The sequence below is a fragment of the Ictidomys tridecemlineatus genome, chromosome 4 (assembly GCF_052094955.1).
Source record: "Ictidomys tridecemlineatus isolate mIctTri1 chromosome 4, mIctTri1.hap1, whole genome shotgun sequence".
Classification (NCBI taxonomy): Eukaryota; Metazoa; Chordata; class Mammalia; order Rodentia; family Sciuridae; genus Ictidomys; species Ictidomys tridecemlineatus.
This window is the reverse complement of record NC_135480.1, coordinates 65,938,542-65,950,846: the sequence shown is the minus strand read 5'-3', so window position 1 is coordinate 65,950,846 and position 12,305 is coordinate 65,938,542. Positions and strand designations below refer to the sequence as shown.

The following is a 12,305-nucleotide window of genomic DNA, read 5'->3' as shown; positions in this document are numbered from 1 at the left end:
AGAATAAAATAGGAAAGCCAAATATAAGGATAAGATATTGGCTATCACTGAGACAAGTGATTGCTCAAACATGTCAAGCAAACTGGGGTCTTGTCGCTGATAAAAAATATATAGGAAAGGAGGGCTGGGGCTGGAGCTCAGCAGTAGTGCACTTGCCTGGTGTGAGGTACTGAATTTGATTCTCAGTACCACATATAAATAAATAAAATAAAAGTCTATCAACAACTATTAAAAAAATTAGGAAAGGAGCTATGGGATTCCCTTTGGCACTCCAATTAAAATGTTTTTTACTGTTGGACATGGTGACACACACATATAATCCCAGTAATTGGGGAGCCTGACACAGGAGGATCACAAGTTTGAGGCAAGCCTAGGCAATTTAGCAAGATGCTCTCTCAAAATTAAAAATTAAAAGCACTGGGGATGTAACTCAGTGACAGAGCACCATTGAGTTTAATCCCCATAACTACAAAAAAAAACTTAGTTATTAACACAGTGGTTTATTATGTCTTAGTATTACAAATGAGCTAGGATTGAGTAAAAGATGATCAATTGATCCTTGAAAACCTTTGCCTCTTCAGACTCATGATAGGTAACTCCACTTGTAAGACCCTGAACGTGGAAAATGTAGCTATAAACAAGGTCTTGCCCAGAATACTACATGGAGTTCCTGAAAGCAAATGAGAGACTACGAAAAAGAAAGGGAGACAGACCTCAACAGGGTCAGTGATGCTTTATTAAGCAGCAGGGGGGGGCACATTTTCAAGATGGAAACTGTTGACAAGCTACTGAGAAACTGATGTGATTCTATTTTTAAAAATAAATAAATAACAGCAGCTTTTACCTCAAGGCCTGTCCTAAGGAAGGGGGCATGACCCTTGTCCTTGGAAAAACCCACAGAGCACTCCTAAGCACATACCCACCATGCTGAGTTGTTTGTCTGTAAATAACAGGAGAGGTCTGCAGCACCAGGTGTCCCTGACTCAGTTAGGCTAGGTGAGGACCCACAACAACCACCCTAGTAACCTCCAATCAGCATGAGACAGGGAAAATACCTGGAATGCCAGATGACCCCCGATAACATGTTGGGAAACCATGTAGTTTAGCATGTACACCCCTTGTGGCCTAAACCAATCAGTTCAAACGAATTCCCCTCTTGTACTAACCAATCACCCCTATCCAATTTATTCCTGCCATTGAATGTGCTAATCAATGTTAAGAGCTATTGTTTGATTTTCCCGAAGTATGGAATGATTTGCTGTGTGATGTTGTGACACTTAGAGTATCTCCCCAAAACCTATAAAATCTCACTGAACAAAGGACCGGGACTCACTCCCTGGGACCACTGTGTTGGGAACGGTTGTGAGTCCAGGCTTGAGCTTGCAATAAAGACTCTTGTGTGTTTGCATCGGATTTCGCTCCTGGAGGTCTATTGGGGTCCCACAAATCTGGCATAACACTACAACAAGGGCCAGGTCATGGGAGGAGTTGATCAGTTACTTTAAGCAGCTTGCTTTTGGCAGGCAGGGGGATTTGGGCAGATAATGGAGATTGCAACAGGTCAGATTCCTGAGCTCCGTTCTTTCCTGAGGGTTTTTGTTTTTTTTTTTTAAGTATTTATTTTTTTAGGTGGACACAATATCTTTATTTCATTTTTTACATGGTGCTGAGAAACGAACCCAGTGCGCACTACCACTTGAGCCACATCCCCAGCCCTCCCTGAGGGTTATTTAGGTCTCCATTTTTTTGTTCCTAATTCCTTCAGAAAACACATATTTTCAGGGTTCTGGGGATATAGCTCAGTGGTAAAAGGCATGCTTAGCATTTAGCATGTACAACTCACGGGGCTTGAACATTAATACCACACACATACCAAAACAAACAAACAAACAAAATCTTCTTCAGGAAATTCCAGAGAGAAAAAAACAAAACAAACAAACAAACAAAGCCTGGTTAAGAAAGTGGATATGTGCACTGCTAGGTATAAGAGAAAATCTCAGGAAGAATTCTGTACACACACATTTTAAGGTATTTACCGTTAGTTATGATAATGTCATTTCAGTTCTCTGTCCTTATAGGTATTTTCAGTGCAAGTTACAAGAAAAGATCATTGAAGCAAGAGCTACAATAAATGTTTTAGGTATGAGCATAAGGAAACCAGAATTCCATGCCTCTATAGCAGGATATAGAATACTTTTGAAATCAAGCCTGGCACCATCACAAGAGCAAAGATGAGAAGCTCTACAGCTATTAACATCTCATTTATGTAAGATTAGTTTGTACTTTGAAAATATTTCTAGTTTATTCATGTTTTGCACATCACTGATTTTTTGCCAAAAATCTTTTTTCTAGTAATGTTATAGACATCATTATCCAAAGTATGAAGACACGAATTGGTGTCAATGTACTTTATATACAACCAGAGATATGAAAAATTGTGCTGTATATGTGTAGTAAGTTTGTAATGCATTCCGCTGTAATTTATTTTTTTTAAAAAATTAATTAAAAAAAGAAAAAACTTCTTAAAAATAAAAATAAAAAAAAAAAAGAAAGTGGATATGTGGAAAGCTGGGCCTGTAGCTCAGGGGCAAAGTGCCTGCTTAGCACATGTGAGGCACGGGGTTCCATCCTTAGCACCACATAAAAATAAAAATAAAATAAAGAAAGTGGTTGTGTGCACTTGCATGTGCACAGACGCGCGCACACACTCTCTCTCTCTCTCACACACACACACACACACATTCTTTTTTTCCCTAGTACTGGGATTGAACCCAAGAGCACTTTACCACTGAGCCATATCACCAGTTCTTTTTTTTTTTTAATTTTTTATTTTTTTATTGGTTGTTCACAACATTACAAAGCTCTTGTCACCAGTTCTTTTTATTTATTTATTTTTTTAATTTTAAGATAGTCTTATTAGGGAACAGACAGATAACGAGTTCTATAAAATGGGCCCACTGTGATCAACTGATCCTTGCAAACCTTTGCCTCTTCAGACTCTTTTCTAAGAAACAATTTACCTACAGCCCTGCGTGGCCTCTGTGGACAGGATATGTCATATTTCTCAGCAAACCTGTTAAGCGCAGGAGAAAATGGACCCAAGATAATGTTGATGGGAAGAACCCAGGAGACTTTTGTGACTAGATGCTGAAACTCTGGGAGATAAGGACAGTTCCTCCTAATCTTAAACGCTATAAGAATGTATGGTTAAGAGTCCAATTAGAACAGGACAGCATGGGCCAAGGTGACCTAGAGTTGCCATGGCAGTGGGGACTTGACAATCTGATGTCATCTTGCTGCCAGCCAAAAGTCAAAAGGTGGACCTGGATCAGATTCTCTGGAAACTTTCTGGGATCCCCAATCAAACTGGAATGCAGGAAAGACACATTGTCCCTCTTCTCTCTGAGAGGATCCACTTTCTCCCTTGAGAGTGTATCCTTTCTCTTTTCCTATCCTTTCAATAAACTCATTCCTGTTACTCTAAGCGGCATGTCTGAAATCTTTCTGACTTGGCCCAAAGAATCAGGATTTGAAGGGGGAGTATTTATGTTGCTCAGTTTCCTAGAAGGCCTCAGCTCTGTAATAGTCTCTTTTACTAAATTGCTGAGGCTGACCTTGAACTTGCAATCCTTCCGTCTCAGCCCCCACAAGTCACTGGAATTACAGGCATGTGTCACCATGCTGGCTACATACACACATTCATGTATGGAGGCTGGACACAAGAAAAAACTGATGGGAACTTTTTCCCTCTAGTGCTGGGAATCAACCCAAGGCCTCTGATATGCTAGGTAAGAGCTCTATCCCTGGCATTTAATACATAAAGCAAAGGAGACAAAAAGGAGTTCATTCAACATCCAGCTTTACATAAGCACTGAAGGAGAAATGCACAGGTGTCCTGAATATGAACCATGAGCTAGAATAATTCTAGGTCGACTCTGCTTTGAAAACACATCTTAACCAAGCAGGTGGGTTTTAATAATAAGCCACCCAGCAGGCCAACCAGGTCCCCACTGTGAAGCATCAGATTGCAGGTGGGGATTAGAATGAGGTGTGGCTGGTAGAACAAAGAGGAATAACAAAAACCACCTTCTCATTTTTCTACCAAGGTACAGAAAGAAAGAAAAGTGACATGCCCTGGTTGTACAGCAAGTCAGAAACAGAACTGGAACTAACATTAAGGCCCTTAACCTCTTTGTTTCACATAACTTAAGATCTCTTAAAACTTAAGATCTCTTAAAACTATCAGGTAATTAATATCAAACACTTTTGGGGGGAAATTGAATCCAAGGCCTCAAACATGCCAGGTGCTCTACCACTGAGATACTCCAACCCCACCCCACTGCCCAGTTCCACTCTTTAAATAGGTTTTTTTTTTTTTTTTCCAGTAAGTCATTCCAATCAATCTACTTATTCAACAAATGTTACAAATATCCCAAACTCTGTGCAGGGAACTGGAGCAACCAAAATGAATCAGATAAGACCTGATTTAGAACTGTGGGTCAAATACTCTGTTTTGAACTATTTGTGTCCTCCTATCCCAAAATTCGTATGTTGAAATCCTAACCCTTAGTGCCATAACATCAGGAGGAGGGGTCTTTGGGAAGTAATTAAGTCCTGAGAGTACAGTCCTCACAAATGGATCCCAGAGAGCTGTCTCACTCTCTACCAGGTGAGGACACAATGAAACACTGGCAGTCTGCAGCTTGGAGAGGGCCCAGGCCAGAACCCTCTACCTGATTTAAGAGCCTTAGAACTGTGAGAAAGAAATGTCTGTTGTTTGTAAGTCACTAGTCTATGGTTGTCCCCCTCACCACCCTCACAGCCATGTCCCACACAGGCAATGAAAGTTGGAGCTCCTCGAGTGTAACCAGTTGGCTGTGAAATAAAACTAAGAAAGAGAAAACAGGGAAGAAACCACAGGACACAGGAATTTTAGAAAGGTGGGGGGCAGGATGGCTATCCCATCTTAGGGATCAAGCTTCCACACTGGAAATAAGGAGATGGAGCCAGTGCTTGCTTTATTTATTGGGGGGGGGCGGGACATCAAAGGTTTTCCATAAAATATACTTAGCCAATTAAGGTAGGAGGTGGGCTGTCCAGTTTCCAATGCATTACACCCAACTTTGGAGCTACAAGAGCAGTGTCCCTAGCCCAGAAAAGGCAGAGGTCACGTGCATTGCGCAATCTATTGAGCGGAGGAGCCACAAAATAGTTTGCAACGCCAAACCTAAATCTTACTGGCTCAGGCAGAGTGAAGAGGCTCAAATAAGCTCAAATAATTTACAGGTGGCCTCCCACATCTCCCCTCTCACCCCATACTAGGAGTCAAACCAAAGGACTTGAACATGCTATACATAAGCACACTCTCCACTAATCTATATCCCCAGCCCCTTTTAAAGACAGGGTCTCCTCTGCTATCATGTATAACGAATTAGAATAAATTTTTAAAAATAAAAATTAAAAAAAGGCAGGGTCTCTCTAGATTGTCCATGCTGGCCTCAAACTTGTGATCCTCCTGCCTCTGCTTCCTGAGTAGCTGGGATGATAGTCATGTGCCACTGTGTCTGGTTTATGGTATTTTTTTTTTATAGAAGCCTAAACTAAGGCACCTTCATAAACAAATAGTTAGATAAGAAGATGGAAAAAATTAACATCTAAACAACTGCCAGCTCTAGAATTCCTCTTTGGAAAGTAGTTGCATTTATTTAGAATATCACCTTGATAAGGGCTTGGACAAAAGGAAAGGCCACACATGGAAAGTGCCCTGAAACTATTCCATGTAGAAACAGCTGTAGAAGAGGTTTGTTTTGTTTTGTTTTGTTTTGTTTTTAAAGAGAGAAAGAGAGAGAGAGAGAGAGAGAGAGAGAGAGAGAGAGAGAGAGAGAGAGAGGGAGAGAGAGAGAGAGAGAATTTTTTAATATTTATTTTTCAGTTTTCAGCAGACACAACATCTTTGTTTGTCTGTATGTGGTGCTGAGGATTGAACCTGGGCCGCACGCATGCCAGGCGAGCGCACTACCGCTTGAGCCACATCCCTAGCCCCTGAAAATGAAATTTTTTAAAAATATTTTTTTAGTTGTATATGGACACAATATCTTTATTTATTTTTATGTGGTGCTGAGGATCAAACCCAGTTCCTCACACATGCCAGGCAAGTGCTCTACCACTGAGCCATAACCCCAAGCCCTGGAATTTTTTTTAACAGTAAGTTTCTTCTATCTTCCTTCAAATCTGTCTTTGAATAAAACATATTTTCCTACCAATTTGAATCTGAATATTTCTGGAGTGGTTTAGCCTTTCCCCATGTCAGCACTGGAGCTGCTTGGTAACAGGGGACACCCTGTGGCCAGGTAGCTAAAGAGGGTGGAGGAGGGACAGGCTGACTCTATAAAGATTTAAAGAACTTGCTACGACCCCAGCTGTTCAGAAAAGTTTTAAAAATATGCTGTATGAGCAGACTTTTCCTGGAATTGAAAGTACTCCCTGAATTACAGGTAAGAACACAGGCTATGAGATAGGGAGTAGGAAATCTAGAGAAATTTGTCATGTCAAAGTCTGAGAATCTATAGAAATATCAGCAAGGGCTTTGGCTTCTACAGGACATAAAATCAGGAAATGGCTGGGTAAAGTCAGTTTTACCCAGATCTAAATTGCCCCTCCCTACCTTCAGCTATAAGGTTGTTAAGGTTGTGTCTTGGGCAGCTCCATCCTACCCTTCCCGCTTCAGCCCACCTGTTTCCTACCTTTTGGCCATCCCAACAAGCATTCATTCCTGAGTCTAGTCACAAAGAAATCTTAGGACATACAAAAAGGCAGAACACCTCACTTCTGGGAATACCAGGATACCAGCTATGGCGCCCTTCTCCCTCCCCGGAGAAGTCAACGTTACCCCTTTTAAAATAAACCCCGCTTTATATGCTTGACTTGGCATGCTTAACTTCAACATGTGAGGGAGCAGAACTCGTCACCCAATAACCAGCGATATCAAATGCATTAAAAGAAATCTATATCGGGGTGCAATGGTACACACCTGTAATCCCAGAAGCTCAGGAGGATAAGGCAGGAGAATTGTGAGTTTCAAAGCCAGCCTCAGCAACTTAGTGAGACCCTAAGCAACTTAATGAGACCCTGTCTCTAAATAAATATAAATACAGGTGGGAATATGGATCAGTGGTTAAGCACCCCTAAATTCAATCCCTGATACTAAAAGAAAGAAAAAAAATCTACAGAAAGGGTTTTGGGAAATTGCCTTGGAGCCTTTGGGCTGGGTCATGAAGGATTTGTGGTAGCATGTCATGGGCATTGGGGAGAGGGAACAGCACATACAAAGAAAGGTAGAGATGCATAAATAACAAGGTATATTCAGAGAAGTCCTATCACAGGAAAGCAAGGAGCTGAAACTCCAAACATCTGTTCTTGTGTCTCAATAAAAAATTTAAAGTCAGACACAAAAAGTCAAGCAAGAGAATTTTATTATGAGTGAAAGAACACTATCGAGAGAGTCAAGGCGGGGATTATAGCTCAGAGGTAGAGCACTTGCCCAGCATGGGTGAGGCATTGGATTCAATTCTCAGCACCACATAAAAAAGCAAATAAATAAAAAATTAAGGTTAAATTCTTTTTTTTTTTTTTGAGAGTGAGAGAGAGAGAGAGAGAATTTTAACATTTATTTATTTTTTCTTAGTTCTCGGCGGACACAACATCTTTGTTGGTATGTGGTGCTGCTGAGGATCGAACCTGGGCCGCACGCATGCTAGGCGAGCGCGCTACCGCTTGAGCCACATCCCCAGCCCCAAGGTTAAATTCTTAAAGAAAGATAGAGAGTAACTTCTGAGCAAAAACAAAGGAACAATGTCATTTCCAAATTTATTACCATTTGATGTTTTTCTGGAGAACTGGGTTCCACCTAATGCAGTCTTTACCAATTAGATGTTTAACTCCTCCTTCACATCAGGCAGGAGAGTTTTTGACTTTAGTTGGTCCTCTCCAGAACTATCATGGTGACCACCCCATTCAGGGGGCTTCATTTACAAGTCAATTTCTAGATTAATGCAGGTGCCAGGGTCTGTGACCAGGCAGACCTCATCTTTAGTGCACCTGAATTACTAAAGAAATTTCCTTCTGAAATACATTGAGAAACTTATGGCCATAAATCCTAACTTTACAATGACCTCAGTAGAGGAGTTAGTCCCATTGATCTTTCCTTCTTGATGTATTCCTTAATTGGCTCTCTTTGTGTCTATCTATTTATTCTCAGAGTTGGTATACTTGTTGTTCTACAAAGTTACTTGATTGTGCATTAAAGGCAATTCAAAGAAACTCCGTGACCTTGCTGTGTTATTGGTTCACATTTCACTTATCATCACTAACTACTATCTAACTCTTTCATGTGGCAAGAATAGATTAAGTGGGAGGAAGCAATGTGAGATGAAGCTGGAGAAGCAAGTAGGGTCTGTGTCATAGAGGTCTGAATGACAGCTTCAACTTTTCTCTGTAGACAATGTGTAGCCACTAGAAAGTGGGGATATGATTATTCTCTCCATTGTGTCCCTTTATTCCTATCTCTAATTGCTGACTCTTCACATTCTATCAGCAATTTGTTGTGTCATATGCTTTGGGAGACTCTAAGCTCCTGAAATTCCATGTGGGTGATAGGAAAATGTAATCGTAGACAGTCCTGAATTCAAATCCTACCTCTTTAACTTACTAAGCATCCTTGAGCAAGTTTTTTAACCTCTCTGAACCTTGGGTTTCTTATCTAAAAAATGGGTATAATCACAATACCTACCTCAAAGGATAGTTATGAAGATAAAAGCAATAGAAGTGTTCAACATGGTGCCTGCATGCATTAGTCCTCAGGTAAGGCAGTTCCTGTTATTCATCCTTGAATACCCAAGGCTTAACATAGAATGTGTACATTTTGAGGACTCTGCTATAACAGAGAAAGAGACAAAAATTATTGACAGGGAGAAAAAACTAGACATAATAAATGGAGAGCCTTCCCACTACAAGAGTCAGTTTTGTTTTCACTAGGTACAAATTTTTTCCTAATATCCCAAGAATGTAAAAAAGTCTTCTATGGTAGATTTTAAATATGTCAACAAATTCCTTGCTATTCCTCCCTTCAAGTGGTGGAGTCTAACTGCCCTTTCCCTGAATGTGGATTGGATTTAGTAAGTGGCTTCTACTAAATGATGCTAAAGTGTTGATGTGTACCTGACTCTACATCATGAAAAACATGGCAACTTGCTTCTTTCTCATTCTTTTTGTTTATTTTCTTTTATACATGGGTACAATATTTTTGTTATGTGGTACTGAGGATCAAACCCAGTGCCTCACATGTGTGAGGCAAGAACTCCACCAGTGAGCTACAACCTCTGCCCTCTTGCTCATTCTTGAATCTATATCTGGCAGCAGCCAATTGCTATGTCACCAAAGGACAACCAAGCACCCAGGGAAAACCCCAGATGAATAGGAAAGGAGGCCTTTTGCTGGCCTTTGAAGTGGATACTTCAGCTCCAGTCACATCTTCAGTTGGCTACAGCCTCTGATGTCATCCTGGCTGGAATCTCAGGAAAGACCCTGAGCCAGAGCCACCCAACTAAGCCACTCTTGAGCTCCTGATCACAGAAATTGTGATATAATGTTTCTTATTTTAGGTTCTAAGATTGGGGGCAAATTTTTATGTAGCAATAAATAAATACTATAACATCTAAATGCAATATTGTTTATTTAAAATTTTAAACTTGGAGCTTGGCTGTTTCTTTTTGACTTCATTCTCTAAGTGTCATTATTAACAATCACCCTGAGGTTAAAAGAAAAAACAACCTTTCATTTATGGGAACAATTATAATTAGTTTCAGGTTCCAAAAAATATAAGAATTGAAAATAAAAACAAGTCTCTGGGCACTCAGAAACCACAGAACTGCTGCAATCTGTGAGATAATCAAAATCTGAGCATGTTTTCTCTCAGAGAGAAGCTTGTTAGTGGTCAGGAGAGCTTTCCAGTCACCAGCAATGCCCAGGAACTGGAGCAGAATGGATCAACTTCTTAGAAAGGAAAGTGGCCAGGTCATGTGGCTTAAGAAAAACATCTCCAAATTGTATATTGTTTTATCTGTTCAAATATTATACCTTGATTAAGGCTGACATAAGGGGTTGGAAATGTGGCTCAGTGGTAGAGCACTTGCCTAGCATGTTTGAGGCATTGGGTTCAATTCTCAGTACCACATATAAATAAATAAATAGATAAAATAAAGGTCCATAAACAACTAAAAAAATATTTTAATTTTTTTTTTTAAAAAAGGATACACAATGGTACAGAAGAGAAGACACAGAGATAAATCACACATAGATTCAGTCATCTGATCCTTGACAAAGTTGCCAAAAAACATACATTGGAGAAAAGACAGCCTTTTTAATAAACAGTGCTGGGTAAACTAGTTATCCATATGCAAAAGAATGAAATTAGACCTTATCTCTCATCCTCCACAAAAGTCTACTCAAAATGGATCAAAGATCTAGGAATTAGATCAGAAACTATACAACTCCTAGAAGAAACTACGGGGACAAAACTCCAATATAGAGGCACAGACGACTTTCTCAATAGGACTCCTAAAGCTCAGGAAATAATGTCAGAGTTAATAAATAAAAGGAATCAACCTCTTGACTTTAACCTAGTGGGACTTTCAGATTTCTAGTCTGCAGAACTGTTAAGAATCAATTTGTGTTGTTTAAGCTACAGATTTTGTGGTAATTTGTTATAGCAGCAATATAGCAGAAACTAATGCAAGATACTTTAAAACATCTAAGAGCCTGGGGGGGCATAGCTCAGTAGTAGAATGCTTGCCTAGCCTACAAGAGGTCCTGGGTTTGATCCCCAGCACTAAAACGAAAAAGGTGGGGCAGGACACATAGCAGACACCAGTAGGCAGTTGGTAGATAAGGATCTATAGGTGAGAGAAGAGGGTGGAGCTTGAGGTATAAATTTGATATATACATGTTGTTGGCAGATGGCTGCCGGGAATATAAATTCATGTTAATACCTACTTGCTGTGCATCTTTCAGAAGAGTATTTAATTTCTCTGACACATTATTGAGCACTTATTCTGTCCTGGTATCATCCCATTTATATACATTCTCTTAATCCTCACAATCACCATTTTTATCTCCTATTTTACAAAAAAAGAAACTGAGGTGGTTTTTTTGTTTTGTTTTGTTTTTGTTTTTAAAGTTTGTCCTAGACCACAGACAGCACAAAGTAGAGACAAACTAACTTCAGCCAGGTCCCATGGTCATGCCTGTAATGCTGGCACCTGGGGAAGTTGAGACAGGAGAATTGACAAGTTCAAGGCCTGCCTCAGCAACTTCGTGAGACACTGTCTCACAATAAAAATAAAAGGACTGGGATGTAGCTCAGTGGTAAAGTGCTCTGGGTTCAATCCCTAGTATCAAAATGGAGGTTAAAAAAAAAAGAACTAATTCTATTGCTTTTTGTCTCAGTGCCTGTGGCTGAGTACCAGCACCATTGATGCAATCTAGGAGTTTGTTAGGTTTATTGGATTCAAATGTGAATTTCAACAAGATTCCTAGTTATCACATTAAGTGCGGGAAATATTAGACTCTAATATTTGGTATCAGGCTTCCAGAACAGGCTCCACACAGGTAGGTGCTCCACCATGTCCTAGCTTGGAGTCCTAGCAATATAGATTGGTTTCTACCTCTATCTCTGTTCATGTTATTCTCTACCTCTGTTGTAGGGACACATGAGGCAGGGCACCAAAATAGCAGTTTTATTTGGTTGCAGCCAAGTTCAGAGGGTACAGCTTTTGCTGGAATCAGCTAATCCCCTGAATCAACTAATTCCCAGAGTTCAGATAGTTTCAGAATTTTTATTATGTGGTGCTGAGGACCGAACCCAGTGCCTCACACGTTCTAGTCAAATGCTCTACCACTGGAGCTACAACCCCAGCCCTAGTTTCAGAATTTTATTCCCAGCATGTAAAAGGAGGGGCTCAGAAGTTCACAGTCTGCAGAAGTTGACATAAAAACAACTTTTTCTTTTCACTGTTCTGGGCAAGTTAATCCTTCAAGGACAACACCTGAGAAGGGGAGGGCTTCTTCTCCCCTTCCTTTCCTCCCCCTGCCAGCTGTTACCATGGAGCCCAATTTCTCATTCTAGAAATTTAGACATCTTTGTGAAGCTCCAGCTCAAGGCCAGAGGCTTTGTTAAAAGATTTGTCTTTTTATTATCACATTTTGCATTTGTAAACACACTTCTACAAATTACTACACTGGATAAATGT

General features: G+C 40.2%; 1 long non-coding RNA gene across 1 annotated transcript in view; it reads right to left on the bottom strand.

Moving 5' to 3' along the window:
• The window catches only part of LOC144377144 (uncharacterized), a 50,727-nt gene that overhangs the window by 37,720 nt on the left and 702 nt on the right, over positions 1 to 12,305 (bottom strand). Inside the window, exon 2 of the long non-coding RNA XR_013437811.1 lies at positions 8,789 to 8,932. This is a non-coding gene — a long non-coding RNA (uncharacterized LOC144377144). The remainder of the gene's footprint in view (positions 1 to 8,788; positions 8,933 to 12,305) is intronic.